At 42.8% G+C, this 15,126-nt stretch overlaps 1 protein-coding gene across 2 annotated transcripts in view; it reads right to left on the reverse strand.

Annotated features, from left to right (window-relative positions):
• The window catches only part of LOC109398757 (neural cell adhesion molecule 2), a 642,607-nt gene that overhangs the window by 241,627 nt on the left and 385,854 nt on the right, over nucleotides 1-15,126 (reverse strand). The gene's annotated exons all lie outside the window — the stretch shown is intronic.

Here is a 15,126-nt window from a genome sequence, read left to right on the forward strand (position 1 = left end):
GAGCTGGACGGGATATTCAATTGAAAAGGTCAGCATGTTAATGAGAACTACTCTTTTAGAAGAGGAGCATCTTTTATTCATGCTGAGTTTTACTCGGAAAACCCTAGAGTTGGAACAAAAGCTATTCGCAAATCCTCATCTTGTGAAAACTATCATAAAATAGATTTCCAAGCGGCTTATACAATTTGTCAAAATTATCCAATCTATATTAAATTCAGAGGGATTTATTTGATTTTCAACAACTACGTGCTATCGATTTGATTCAATTCAGAGCAGATTCTTTTTTCTTTTATATTTGTTGAAATAGGATATAAATAAGTCTAAATAATTAGATCCATAAAACGGCTGAAGTTCACGTAAAGTTTTGCTCCAAGAAGGGTATAGCATTCATTGAGTTCTATGGATTACATCACCGATCTAAGCTGTCTCCAAGATCTCCCATCACTCCGCACTTACAGACACCCTTTTTTTATTTTTATTTCTTTTTTTTTATTTTGATTTTTTTTATTCATTTTATTTATTTTTTTATTCTTTAATTCTTGCAATAGTTTTTTACTATTATTTATTTTTTTTTCTTTACTACAGATTTTTCCAGCCCAAGGCTGGGTTTTCTTTGTGTTGTAGGTTTTAAGAGGTCTTAACAATTTTTGTACCTCACAAAAACGCATTTCATTAAAAAAATTTCACCTCAGCAAGCTCCCTTCTCGTTAATGGCATAATTTATTTCATGCTTATTGAAGCACCTGCTTATTAAACAGTGCGCGCAAGTAGGCAGCAGATTTTCGCTTTTCGAAAAAGTCAATCAGCGATAACAACACCACGTGAATAACAGAACACTTCCCACAGAGAACAGTGAAACCAGGAGGACCACGTAGTCCCGGGGCGTCGCCGTCGCCGTCGAAAAACTTTCAATGTTCGTTATGGTGCTGATGCTGGTGGTGGTGTCGGGGTCGACAATGTGTGTGTGTGTGTGTATGTGTGCATTTGAAGCGTGCGTAAATAAAACACCCATTAATTATAATAATTATCACAATCGTGTGAGACGCGCATTTTTCATAAATTAATTACGATCCATGAATATTAATGATCAACAACACACAGTCAGCCACAGGCAAATGGATGGTTTCCGACTTGTTGTGCATTTCTGGGACTTTCCAACTTTCCTAGTAGGTGGGTGGGAACGTGTGTTCGTCGCAACTTTGCCAACCGTTTACAATGGTGCTTGTTTAAAATGAGTTTATTTGAATTCTGGTCTTGTTTTTCACTTGGGTCAGGTTTTGACTTGTTTGATGTGTACGAGGTAAAAGGCTATTATAGTAGTTTCAACTTCAACAAATTTGATGGACGAAAAACAACTATTCATACCAGTAAACCTAATAAATGGGAACATTAACAGACATCTTTAGATTTTCTGTAGATTTTTCTTCATCTTTGCAAAATGATTGTAGGTAGAGGAAGCTCTCAGCTAATAACTGTGGAAGAGCTCATAGAACACTGAACAGCTGAGAAGCAGGTTTCGTCAAGAAAAAGAAGAAGAAGAAGGAGGAGGAGGAGGAGAAGACTGAAACAATATCAGGATGAATTCCTTAAAGTATCCCGAGAAAAATCTAGAAGAAATCCCGGGGGTGTTGTTGAAATCCCGGTTGGGTGACTGAAATTCTTTTTGGCATTCCTTTAGGGATTCTTCCCGGCCTACCTTTAGAATTTTCTCAGAAATTTCTAGAAATCTTCAGAAATTTCTTCTGTGATTTCTTCAGGAATTCCTCACGGGATTTATCCAAGAACTCCTCCTGGATTTCTATCAAAAATTCTTCCTGAGATTACTCCAGTAATTTTTTTGCTTAGATATTTCTTTGGGAATTCCACCTGGGATACTTTCTGGAATTCCTTCTGGGATTGCTTTGAGAATTTTTCTAAAGATTTCTTGGAGAATTCTCTGAGGAATAACATCTGGGATTTCTCCCGGGATTCCTTCGGGAACTCCACCTGTGATTCTTTTAAAATTACACCTGGAATTCCTTCAGAAATTCCTGAAATATTTTCAGGAGGTATATTTGGATGAATTCCTGAGGAATAATTGGAAGAACTTGAAGGAGTATTCTGCAGTTATCATTGGAAAAGTTCCTACATAAATATTTAATAAAATTTCAAGTAAATTATTGAAGCATATCTTGCAGAAGTCCGTAGTTTATTTTAGGGGTCGCAGTACCGACCACTTTTGGTGAGTACCGGTATTTCGGTACTGGAGCTTACAGTACCGGTAGTACCGGTAAAATACCGGTACTGGGAATTTTTTTCACTAAAATGAAGAATAACCTACTGCACAGGAAATTTACAATTTCCAGTTGAATTCCGGATTTCAGGGATGTCATATGAGCTAACCAGAAAATACTAAATTGAACAAAAACATAGATAGGACACATTTTACCGTACTTACAACATTTTGGATTTTAGTAGAATGGTGTATTTTTTTCGTCGAAAAAATTTCATGATCCACTGTAACTCATAAATACGACCGCAAACTTGACTTTACAATGTCTCGGAAAAAACTAAACCAACACTTAAAGTCAATCCGAAACCAAAACAATTTAAATTTAAGCTAATTTAAGTAATTTGTTTATATGTAATGTTCACTTGTCTACATTGTTTGACGGAATAAATAAATAAATAGTTAGTCTGAAATGAAATAGGAACAACTTTACATGATGATGCTACCAACGGATTCTAAAAACTGAAGAAATAACTAGAACCCCTAATCTAACAAGCTTTATTCTAAGCTAGTTCATCCTTTTCCAAAATTCAACGTTCATTAAACCAATCGCTACTAAGATATCCTGGGTTTGTAGAAAGGTTGCATACATGAAATGTTTGTTTCTCAAAATAGTTGGTTTTAAATGTTTTCGTTTATTTCCATTGCATATTGGCTATACTAATGACCAGATTTCAGCACTTTGGGAGAGATTTCACGGTACCGAAAGTACCGGTACCAAGCACCACTCAGTACCGGTATTTCGGTACCAAAAAATGGTCGGTAATACCGGTATTTTCGGTACCGGTACTACCGGTACTACATCCCTAGTTTATTTTCATAAAGAAATGGTTCAATAAATTCCAGAAAAATCATTAGTCGAACTCCGGCAATAACCCGTGAAAGAACCAATGGAAGAATGCTGTCAAGATTTGAAGGAGTTCTTTGAGAATTTCTGGTAGATATCCTCAAAGGAATCCCCAAAGAAACTTCTGCAGCTATGTTTGGAAATATCTTTGGAGTAGAATTTACTGATTAACTTGTTTGTGGTGTTCATAGAATAATCCCAACATGAACCGTTGAAATTAATCCATTCTTTGGAAAGCCTCTGGAAAACCTTTGGAGAAATTTACAAGGGTATTGCTGGAGACATTTTCAAGAAAAACGTTGCTGTAACTCCGTGAATAGCTCCTAGACAGACCTTTCAGAATTCCTTGGAGAAAATCATAGTAAAATGTTTCGATGACTTCCTATACTAACTTCCGATGACTTCCACGTAATTACCGGTGCTGAAGCCTTATTGCATGCAGATAAACGGTGTATTTAGAGCAATGATTACTTTGCATGAACACTTAAGGTTGATAAAAAGTGAAAATTGCAATTATGCGATTTAAGATTATACCAGTATAATCGTAATTTGATTCTATAATTGCCCATATCCACTTTAAATCAACCTTAAGTTTGCATGTAAAGTAATGATTGATTTAAATACACCGTATATCGGCATGCGATAAGGCTTCAGCACCGTGGTTACTTGGGTAGAGTAATTCTTGCAGATATTCATGCAAAAATTATTTGATAAATTGCTGAAAGATTACTTCGAGACATTTCCAGGCAAATGCATGGTGGCATTGCTGAAGGAATAGTTGAAACAACACCAGAAGGAGTCCTTGGATAAAAATCTTAAGTAATTCTACGACAAATTTCTGAATTTTTTACGTGAGGAATGCATAAAAATTTTTTTGGAAGGTTACTTGTGGAATTTTATGAAGGAATTTAGGAGATTGATTTTCGGTATTTTTCCAGCAGAAAAAAAAAAACAACACCCAGCCCTTGGAATATTGAAAAAGTCACTGGAGATATTCCTGAAGGAGTTCGTGGAAAAATTTTGAAAGGAATCATTAGCGGAAAGCCTTGAGAGATTTCTGGAGAAATCTTCAAATGGAGTTAAGGAGAATTGAGGAAGAAACCACCAGTCAAATGTAGAAATCTCTGGAATAAATTTTGAGCGAGTTCCGGCAAGCATATCTAAAGAAATACAAAGAAAACAAAATTTTTTTTAGAGATGTACTTTAATGAATACCGGAAGAAACTTTTTGGGAAACCCTTGCTGGAATCCGTAAAAGCACCTCTTGAGATTCTTTAAAGAGAATTTCATTAAAACTTTTCCTGAAGGCATATTTCAGAAAAAAGAAAAATAATTATTGAACACATTTCTAAAGAAGTTTATGAATAAATTTCTGTAGGAATCCGTGGAGAAAGTCATAAAAGTATCTTTGGAGGAAGATTCTTTGGAGTTATCCCTGCTTTTTTGTTTTTTTTTATTCAAGGAATTTCTGCCGTAGGCAGCTTTATCCCAGAAACCCCTGCTAAAGTTTTAGAAGAAGTCGCTGGAAAAATATCTGAAAAAAAATCGGAACAAATCTCTGGGAGGAATTTCTTAAAAATCAATTGAAGGTTTTCAAAAAGAATACTTGAAGAAATTTCTATAGAGAATACAAAAGATATATCTGAAGAAATCCTGAAAGAATGTCCTAAAGAACCAGTGGAAGATTTTATGAACTAATTCTTGGAAGATTTTGGAAGATCTGTAGCAATTGCATAAACAATGCTTGCTGATTTTCCAAAGGAACCTTTGGAAGAATTTATGAAAGAAACTTTGGAGAAATTCATGAAGAAGTATAACTTCCTGAAGAAATTGCTATCAGAATTCTGAAGGAACTCGTGGAAGACTTTCTGAGTATAGCTACAGAGGGATTTCTGAAAGATTTCATAGACGAACTTCTAAGAAGGTCCACGAAATGTTTTTTCGAAGTATACTTGAGGATTTTTTTAGATGAATTTCAGTAGAAAACTCTGGTTTAATACTTGATGGAATCGATGAAATTATCAAAACCAAAATGGATGAAGAAAATAATGTCATTTGTGATGAAAAAAACAATATATCAGGCCGAAATATGTACAATTATTACATGTACAATAATTAATGTTTCCGTGGGGAGCATGGATGGATGGTCAGACTACATTAGATGCATTTCTGAAGCACTTCCTTTAGGAATCTCTGTAAAAACTTCTATATAAAAGCTTGTTTGAATTTTAAAGTAATCTTTTGAAGATTTTATAAACGCATCCTTGGGAGAATACCAAGCGATATTTATAAGAAAAAGTCCCTGGAAAATTTTCTAAAGCATCCCTGAAAGTCATTTTTGAAGTTATATTTGAAAATACTGAAGGAATCCATAAATGATTTTCCAAAATAAATAGTACAGGAATTTCCGAAGGTACACTGGAGTTTCCATGGAAATTCCATGAAGGAATTACAGAGGAAATCTATGGAAGATTTTCACCTGGAATCGTTACCAAAGGAAATTCTTGAAGAATTCCCGAAAAATTTGTGGAGAAATTTCAAAAAAAAATCTTAGAAGAATTTCAGAAGAAACTCATTAGATTTTTTAAGACCCCTCGAAAAATTTCAGGAAAGAAAATTAGAAATTTAAAAAAAAAAAGTAACAAAAATTCAACCAAAAATGACGAAGATATAACCATATCGCTATTTTATGTTACACGAAAGTAACCCAAAACTTTTGGTTGATAGCGGTGACCCTAAATTTTAATCGGTGACATCAAAAAGTTGTAAACTGAACATTTTTTTTCAACAAATTTTCGGCTCATTTAGCCTGGTACGCAGCTAAAACGATTATTGCATTGACGTTTCGCCGTATATTTTAACTAAATATACGTCCAAATGTCGGAATATCGATGCAATAATCGTGCAATAATGCTGCTTAACAAACTGAAAAAACGAAATCTTTCTAATATATATTTTTAAATAAAATTAAAGGGAAACTCACGTTTCATCGGCCGAAACAGATAACATATTTTATCATCATTTAGTATTTTCAAGTTATCGCTATAGACCAAAATTATAAATAACTGAATTTGTTATCAGTTGGTTTTCATCAATTGACAAAGATGATAACAAAAATAACTGTTGGATTTGGTCCAACGGGAAATTTCCAAAATTATTATTCTCCGGTACGGAAATGAATCAAACACGCGTTCCGGTGAATCACGCGTGTGTGGAGAATATAATTTTCCTAATGGGAATATAAATAGTCTTATCTAGTTACACATTTTCTTGTTACAGTTTCATTGTATATGTATATCGCGTGATACGCGAAAGTTGTTTTGTGAACCCCTGGATATCATTATCAGGTGGTTCAATAAATGTATATATGTAATTAAATCGTGAATTCAACATTGTTTTAGCCTACTTACGTTTAGTTTCCCTTTGTGTTCTCGATGTTTCGAGGTCGAGTTTTAGCGGTAAGTCCTAATAAATATAATGTAAGTAGTTTTATGATTTCGAAGATCTTCTATCAATTTATGCCTTACCGGTTTTGGTAGTATAGGTTGCTCTGGGAGTAGCACAGAGAGAGCCAGATTCACCACCATCTAGGTTACGGTTATCTAGTATGTATGCATAGTTTAGATGGATTTTATCCCCTTTTTAGCATAAACAATCTTACCAATTTGGGTGTAAATAGTAGATTTTAAGGTAGTTTCAACTTTCACTAGGTTTAAGTTCAATTTAGAAAGTATTAACATAAGTTTTAAGTATAATTTAGAATCCAAATTGCACTTGCACGTTATCGTGGAATTCAGTTTACATTTGTTTTTTTCCTTCTGTCCTGACTCACTCACCTGGTGACAGGTCGAATACCTGTCACTCCAACATCATTTGGTTCTGTCATGCCCCGTTCTTGCATGCGGGATTGCGCGCAAGGTAGAGGCTAGGGTGATAGATGCGCGCGCTGGCCCAATGGAATAGGCCAACAGTCCCCCAGGGTACGCCAACTTCCGGTTGGCTTACTGCACCACGCGCTGGACATCTAGAACCGCCAACTTTGCTGTGGGACGCTCGTAGATTCCGGTGGTTGTCTGCACGGTCGCTAATCGCGTGTGACCGTCTCGGCTGGGTGTCGTTGCGATGACCCTTTCTTTTGGCCAACAGTTCCGTGGTGTCCTCGGATCGACGATGATGACGACATCTCCAGTAGCGATAGGTTTTACAGGCTGGAACCACTTCGATCGGCGGGTGATCTCCGGAAGGTAGTCGGCTACCCAACGTTTCCAATACCTGTTTGCCAGGATCTGTGAAGTGGTCATGTTCTGCTGCAGAGTACGGGCACTGTCATCCAAGTTGACCAGCGGTTTCGAGCCACAGGATGAACCGAGCAGGAAGTGGTTTGGGGTGAGGGCTGGGGCGGAATCGTTGTCTAGCGGAACGTGCGTAAGAGGCCGAGAGTTTACGACGTTTTCAATCTCGGCGAGCAGATTTCGCAGGACTTCGTCTGTGAGCGTCTTTGTAGAACAGATTGCCATAAGATTGCTTTTTACGGTACGTATTAGCCGCTCCCAGCTACCGCCCATGTGCGGTGCTAGTGGAGGATTGAATACCCACTCGGTCTCCTCAGTCGTAAACTCTCGCATCATTTCGTCGTAGTTGATCACAGTTTGAAGTCTCTGGAGTTCCCGGTTCGCCCCGACGAAATTTGTACCGCGATCGCTGTAGATCTTTCGAGGCTGACCACGACGAGCGACGAAATTCCGGATCGCCATGATGCAAGAGTCGGTGCTGAGTGAGTTGACGAGCTCGATATGTATCGCTCGGGTGGTCAAGCATGTCGCCAACATTCCCCAGCGCTTCTCGTGCCGTCTGCCAACAACAACTTCGGTAGGACCGAAGTAATCGATGCCAACGTGCGTGAATGGCCTTGAAAATGCTTCTAGGCGGCCGGGAGGTAGATCGGCCATAACTGGAATGTTCGGCACTGCCCGTTCATTTTTGCATCGCTGGCAGTTCCGGCGAACTTGGGCGTAGCATGTCCGCAGACGAGCGATCTGGTACTTTTGGCGCAGCTCGTTGATCACTGTTTCGTGATTCTGATGGTGGTATCGGTTGTGGTAGTGGTGAACTATCAGGGTGGTAATGTGGTGGTTTCTTGGGAGGATGATGGGACTTTTGGCATCCTCGGTTCCCAAGCAACACACATGTTATAATAGAGTTACGACAGCGCAAGTTTTGGTTGTATAGAAGTTTATATTACGTAATTCTAACATTGTGTTGAAATAACGTAAAATAAACTTCTATACAACCAAAACTTGCGCTGTCATAACTTTTATATAACATGTGTGTTACTTGGGTTGCGTACTGACACGCGGCAATCCGTGTCCTCATTCGCATAATCCCGCGGTCGTCAATCCACGGAAGGAGCTTGTGTAACGCATTGGATTTGGGGAGCAGCTCAGTGGTTTGTAGAGTGTGGAGTTCTCGCGAGTACTCGTCTTGCTGTGCGATATGTATCAGCCGAGCTTCAGCGGCGAGGAGTTCTCCGTTCGTGAAAGGGCCAATGTAACTCGGCTTATGTTGCGATTTGAGACGGCAGTTAGCAACAAAGCGTAGTACTCGTGCCATGACGTGCTGCAACCGTTTCCAGGAGGAGAAGTTTTGTACGACGATGATCGGCTCCGGCGGGGTGTAGTGAGCCAGCAAGCTCGTCAGTGGCTCGGCATTCGTTGGCTCATGGCGGACGGAAGATGTCGGCCACCTTTCAGGACCATCCCGAAGAAAATCCGGACCTCGGAACCACCTGCTTCTGGAGGACAAATCCGGCGAGCCATCCCATTTGGTCGCATCATCGGCTACGTTGAGTTTGCTGGGTACGTATCGCCAGTCTTGGGGTTCAGTGGACTCCAGGATCTCAGTGACACGGAAACCGACAAATTGACTGTAGCGTCGGTGGTCGGACTTGATCCAGTAGAGGACGTCACTGGAATCACTCCAGAAGAACCTTTTAGTAACTCGAATGGACAGCGCATCTAGCACGGTCTTCGAAAGGCGTGTCCCAATGAGTGCCGCTTGTAGCTCCAGACGTGGAATCGACGTCAGCTTTAGGGGGACTCTTACTTTAGCCGTAACGAGGGAGCAGTGGATTGCTCCATCTTTCACGAACCGCAGGAAGCACATGGCTGCCATTCCATCCTTTCCGGCGTCTACGAATGTGTGGAGCTGCACATCGTCCGCTGTATCGATAACGTGACTGGGCCAGAAGCATCGTGGAATTTGTAGTTGTTCCACTTGCGGTAAAACGCTCAGCCAGAGCTGCCATTTCTTGAAGGTATCACCGTCGATTTCTTCGTCCCAGGCGACGCCAGAACGCCAAATGTCTTGGAGTAAGACCTTCAGGTAGGCGAGAAAGTGGGAAATGAGGCCGAGCGGATCGAATATGGTCATCAGCACTCTAAGCACCTCCCGCTTTGAAGGACGTCGGCCACCCGTCAGCAATTTCGCATCGTAGCGGTTCCACCCGACCTTATAGGTGAAGGCGTCAGCTTTCGTATCCCATGCCTAGAACCTTCTCGGTGGCCAGCTCCGTTGACAGGTCCAGACTTTTCTCCTCTTTTCCATTCTGCTCCTGCAGTGCTTCCACAACTCTTCTGGAATTGCTGATCCAGTTGCGGATCTCGGAACCGCCCTGCGCGTGGACGTACCGAACATCCTTGGATATCTGGATCGCTTCTTCTTCTGTGGCGACGCTGATCAGCATGTCGTCGACGTAGTGCGATTTGGTGATGGCTTCACACGCCTCTGGATGGCTCCCGATGAATCGATCCGCGTTGACGTTTTTGGCGTACTGCGCACTACTTGGGGAGCAACATGCTCCAAAAGTCATCACCGTCATGGCATAGATCATCAGCTCACCATTTTCGTCCGTCCAGTAGCAGCATTGGTATTTCTGATCTTCTCGACGAATCTTCACCTGGTGAAACATCTCACGGATATCGCCCGTCACTGCAATAGGGTGTAACCGGAAACGTAGTAGAATTCCAAGCAGCGAACACAGCAAGTCAGGGCCCTTTAGAAGAACGGAGTTCAACGAAATTCCATGAGCTTTGGCCGCTGCGTCCCACACTATTCTGACTTTCCCGGGTTTGTTTGGGTTTGTCACAGGAAAGACTGGCAAGTACCAGGCGTTGGCAGATTGCTGCTCGACTTCATTCTGAGAAAGCTTGCGGATGTAACCCTTAGCGGTGTAGTCAGAAATCTTCTGCTGCAGGGCTCCTGCAAGGTGAGCATCGTTTGCCATGCGTTTCTCCAGGCATCGGTGACGACGAAGAGCCATTGGCCGGCTATCAGGCAGACGGACGTTGTCATAACGCCAGAGTAATCCGGTTTCGTAGCGGTCGCCAGCGAAGCGTGTAAGAGATTTCAACAGTGTCTCTGCTCGCTCATCTTCGGCCGATAGAAGTGGCTTTGACGAACTATTAACTCCCAGGCTGTCGATCGAGAAGTAGTCTTTCATCGCTTGATGCAGATCATCGTCGGACTGTCCGTTCAACGAACAAACATGGAAACTGTAGTGGAACATGCTCGGTGCGTCTCCGGATCCCAAATTGCCACAAATGGTCCAGCCTAGGCGCGTTTTGGTGGCGATTGGTTCTCCAAATTTTCCCTCTCGGCTCTTGAGGGTTAAGCCCAACTGCGCATGCTTCGTTCCTATCAGGATTCGAGGACGTGCATTGTGGTATGACGAAATAGGCAATCCTTCTAGGTAGCGGTACGTTTGCTTCAGTTCGGTGAAGTCTAGGGTTTGCCGCGGTAGTAGCAACTCGGTAACGGTTTGCACCTGTTCTAGAGTGAACTTCTCTGCCCCTTCATATCGTCCAGCGACTTGAAGCCGTACTTTACACGAGTCCTTCTCGCACCGCTCGGTGCCGCCCGTCCAGCGAAGGCATATTGGGCTAGAGATGCCATCTAGCTGTAGTTCGTCGGCGAGATTTTGATCCAGCAGCGTTGCTCCCGACCCTTCATCGAGGAAAGCGAAGGTATGAATCGTCTTTTCCGGTCCGGTTAGAACCACCGGAAAGTAGCGGAACAGGACAGCGCTTGAAACCGTTTGGTGTGTGTTGCAGCCCAGATCAGCCCCACTCGTTGATGGTTGCGGAGAACTCGGACTGCCAGCCGCTGGGCCGGTAGGTGGCTGTTGAGGCTTCTGCTCGTTATGCAGCAACTCGTGGTGTCTGAGGGTGCATCCATTTTTACCGCACGGCTTAGCTTTACACAGTCCTTTGTGTTGGCGAAGACAGGTTCGGCAAAGTCCGAACTCTCGGATGACAGCCCATTTGGAATCCCTCGAAAAATCCATGAAACGCTTGCATTTGTCCACGGATTTGCAAGCTCCTTTGCAGACTGGACAGCCCTCTTTCGCTGCTGTAGCTGCGGACGCTTGTGTCCATTTCGGAGTCGATTTGGTACTTGTGTCAGACTTCGCTGGGGTTTCGGAGTGTGCATTTAGGTACGCTTCGCCTTTTCCTTTCCGACGAGCGTCATTCTGCGTCGGCTTCGTCTGTAGTGCTTCTACCGGGAACGTTACCGAGCTTGCTGCTTCGGCTAGCGAATAGATCCACTCGCTGAAGGTCGCTAGGTTGACCAATGGTTGGGCCTTCCGGTGTTGGGCCCAGTTAAGCTTGATCGATGGCGGCAACTTGGCAACCAGCTGGTGCAGGAGAGTAACGTTGTACATATATTCTTCCAGACCGCAAGAGTCGACTGTAGCACAGAAATTCTGGACGTTGACGGCGAAGTTCACCAACGTTTCAAGGCGGTCCTCTCGGATCGGCGGTAGAGCAGTGATCTTCCCAATGAGCGTGTGTATGATGATCTCTGGCTGGCCGTACAGCATTTTCAGGGTGTTGATTATGCCCTCTACGTTGCCCGGATGCATCAGTCGGCACTTCACTGCTTCGTAGGCCTTTCCCTTTAGGCTCCTCTGCAGTCGGACAAGGTTTTCCTCCTCCGTGAATCCACACATAGCGGTCGTACTATTCAGCATGGATAAGAAGATCGGCCATTCCGCCGGATTGCCGGAAAATGACGGCAAGTCCTTGGAAACCGCTTGTCTTGCAGCGATTTGTGATCGTGAAAGCTGGAATAGGTCGTCGTCGTCTTGATCTGCGCCCATCGGAGAGCTTTGGCCTAAAATGCCTGTATTCTGGGCAAAAGTCGTTGAATTCGCCAGCGTTCTCGGTTGCTGACTCGGCGCCGGCTGAATTCTCGTGGACTGTTTTTGGATATTTGGGTTGAAGTATATCGACATTCTGAAGGCTGCCGTTTGCTGTCGATTTTCCTCTCGCTGTGTTTGTGGCTGATCTTGTCGACCCCGTTCTAGCTGTGCTGGATTCTTTTCGACTTGTCGTTGTCTATTGAAATCCCGCCGTGCTTGTACTTGGTCTTGTCGATCACACTCTAACAGTGAAGACTGGTCATCGTACTGCTGCGCCGCCGTCGAACGGCATCCCTTCTCGATCCACTTTTCTACCTGGCTCCGAGGGTAACTACTGCTGCCTGAACGGCGACTGGATCCTCCTTCACTGGCTAGTTCCTCCAGGATTTGATATTTCCTGTCCAGGAACGCCTTGTGCTTCTCCGCTTCTTGCTGTTCAGCAGCCCGACGTCGCTCTTCTTGTTTCTCCTCGAAAGCCCGCTCTTCTTCTAGCCGTTGCAACTGCAGCTTGGCACGATTTCGCGCGGACCTTTGAGAGGACGAGCTGGATACCACCGACGATGCCCTTTCAAACTCGATCGTAGGTAGTCCGTCCACAGACGGAACAAACAGCTTCCTTCCAGTTGATTTCGTCTTCTGCAGTGACGGATCCGTCGGATTGCTGGGTTGGAGTCCGGCTGTAGCCGTGCTTGGTAGTTCTCCGGTCCTGCTCGCTGGAATCACTGGCTCCACTGTAGAGGTCTTCTTCTGCGTTGAAGAAGGTTTGGGTGAGTACTCCTTGCTGGTATCCTTTGACGATGGGTCCTTGTCTGAGGTTGTCGTTGATCGCTGGTTCCATGTTGCGGTCTTGCAATTGGTACAGCTCCAGCTATTATCTGCAACCTCCTCCATAACTCCTACGCAATCGTAGTGATACCATCCGTCGCACTTGTCGCACTGCACCATCTCTTCCGTATCAGGTCCTCTACAGCTCTTACAAGAGCCCTCATCGACGTTCTCCGTTTCGTCCACCACCACTACCACATCACATTCCTTTTCGCCGGTCACTTCACCAACCACTTCACCATCCTTCGGCTTCTTCCGTTCACTTCTACCACTCGCTTTGCTACTCTTTCCGTCGGACTTCGCACCACGACTTGACATTCTCGCGAACCGATTTCGTGTAATAAACGAAAATTATATTATGTTGGATTTGGTCCAACGGGAAATTTCCAAAATTATTATTCTCCGGTACGGAAATGAATCAAACACGCGTTCCGTTGTGTGTGGAGAATATAATTTTCCTAATGGGAATATAAATAGTCTTATCTAGTTACACATTTTCTTGTTACAGTTTCATTGTATATGTATATCGCGTGATACGCGAAAGTTGTTTTGCGAACCCCTGGATATCATTATCAGGTGGTTCAATAAATGTATATATGTAATTAAATCGTGAATTCAACATTGTTTTAGCCTACTTACGTTTAGTTTCCCTTTGTGTTCTCGATGTTTCGAGGTCGAGTTTTAGCGGTAAGTCCTAATAAATATAATGTAAGTAGTTTTATGATTTCGAAGATCTTCTATCAATTTATGCCTTACCGGTTTTGGTAGTATAGGTTGCTCTGGGAGTAGCACAGAGAGAGCCAGATTCACCACCATCTAGGTTACGGTTATCTAGTATGTATGCATAGTTTAGATGGATTTTATCCCCTTTTTAGCATAAACAATCTTACCAATTTGGGTGTAAATAGTAGATTTTAAGGTAGTTTCAACTTTCACTAGGTTTAAGTTCAATTTAGAAAGTAATAACATAAGTTTTAAGTATAATTTAGAATCCAAATTGCACTTGCACGTTATCGTGGAATTCAGTTTACATTTGTTTTTTTCCTTCTGTCCTGACTCACTCACCTGGTGACAGGTCGAATACCTGTCACTCCAACATCATTTGGTTCTGTCATGCCCCGTTCTTGCATGCGGGATTGCGCGCAAGGTAGAGGCTAGGGTGATAGATGCGCGCGCTGGCCCAATGGAATAGGCCAACAATAACAAAATGATAACACCGATAACATACTTTATTATAAAAGTGATATCACTTTGTTATCCGCCTTTGCTCGGGCAAAGTCAGCTGAGGCTCTCATGAAAGTTAAGCCTCCCGTCGGGTGCTTTATTGTATTCACGATATTTTCGGAACAAATCGAGCACTTGGGAGAGTTCGTATAGCGTTCTGCCTATGACCTTCATCTTTACATCATCCATAAAGCTTGCTTCCGCCAGGGTACATTTGTTGTGAACAAGTATCACAATCGTGGTCATCGTTCCATTCGTGTTTATCCCCACTCTTCTTATTGCACCCTCTAAACTAAAGCAATGTTAAACAGCAAGTACGAAAGAACATCACCTTGCCATAACCCTCTGCGAGATTCGAAAAGACTCGGAGTCACTGATACTCGAACTACGTACATCACTCGATCCATTGTCGCATTAATCAATAGCATCAGTTTATCTGGGAATCCGTATTCGTGCATAATCTGCCATAGCTGGTCTCGATCGGTTGTATCATACGACGATTCAAAATAGATAAACAAGTGATGTGTGGGCACGTTGTATTCGCGCTATTTCTGCAACACCTGGTGGATGGCGAACATATGCTTCGTTGTAGCACGTTTACCCATGAATCCAGCCTGATATTGTCCCACGAGTTCTGTTGCAATCGGTGATAGACGGCAACAGAAAATTTGAGAGAGTATCTCTTAGGCATCGCTCAGTAGTGTGATCGCACTGTAGTTCTCTGGCACTCCGCCTTGAAGTATTTCTAAGGTTTTTTTGTTT

The sequence above is a fragment of the Aedes albopictus genome, chromosome 3, assembly GCF_035046485.1.
Source record: "Aedes albopictus strain Foshan chromosome 3, AalbF5, whole genome shotgun sequence".
Classification (NCBI taxonomy): Eukaryota; Metazoa; Arthropoda; class Insecta; order Diptera; family Culicidae; genus Aedes; species Aedes albopictus.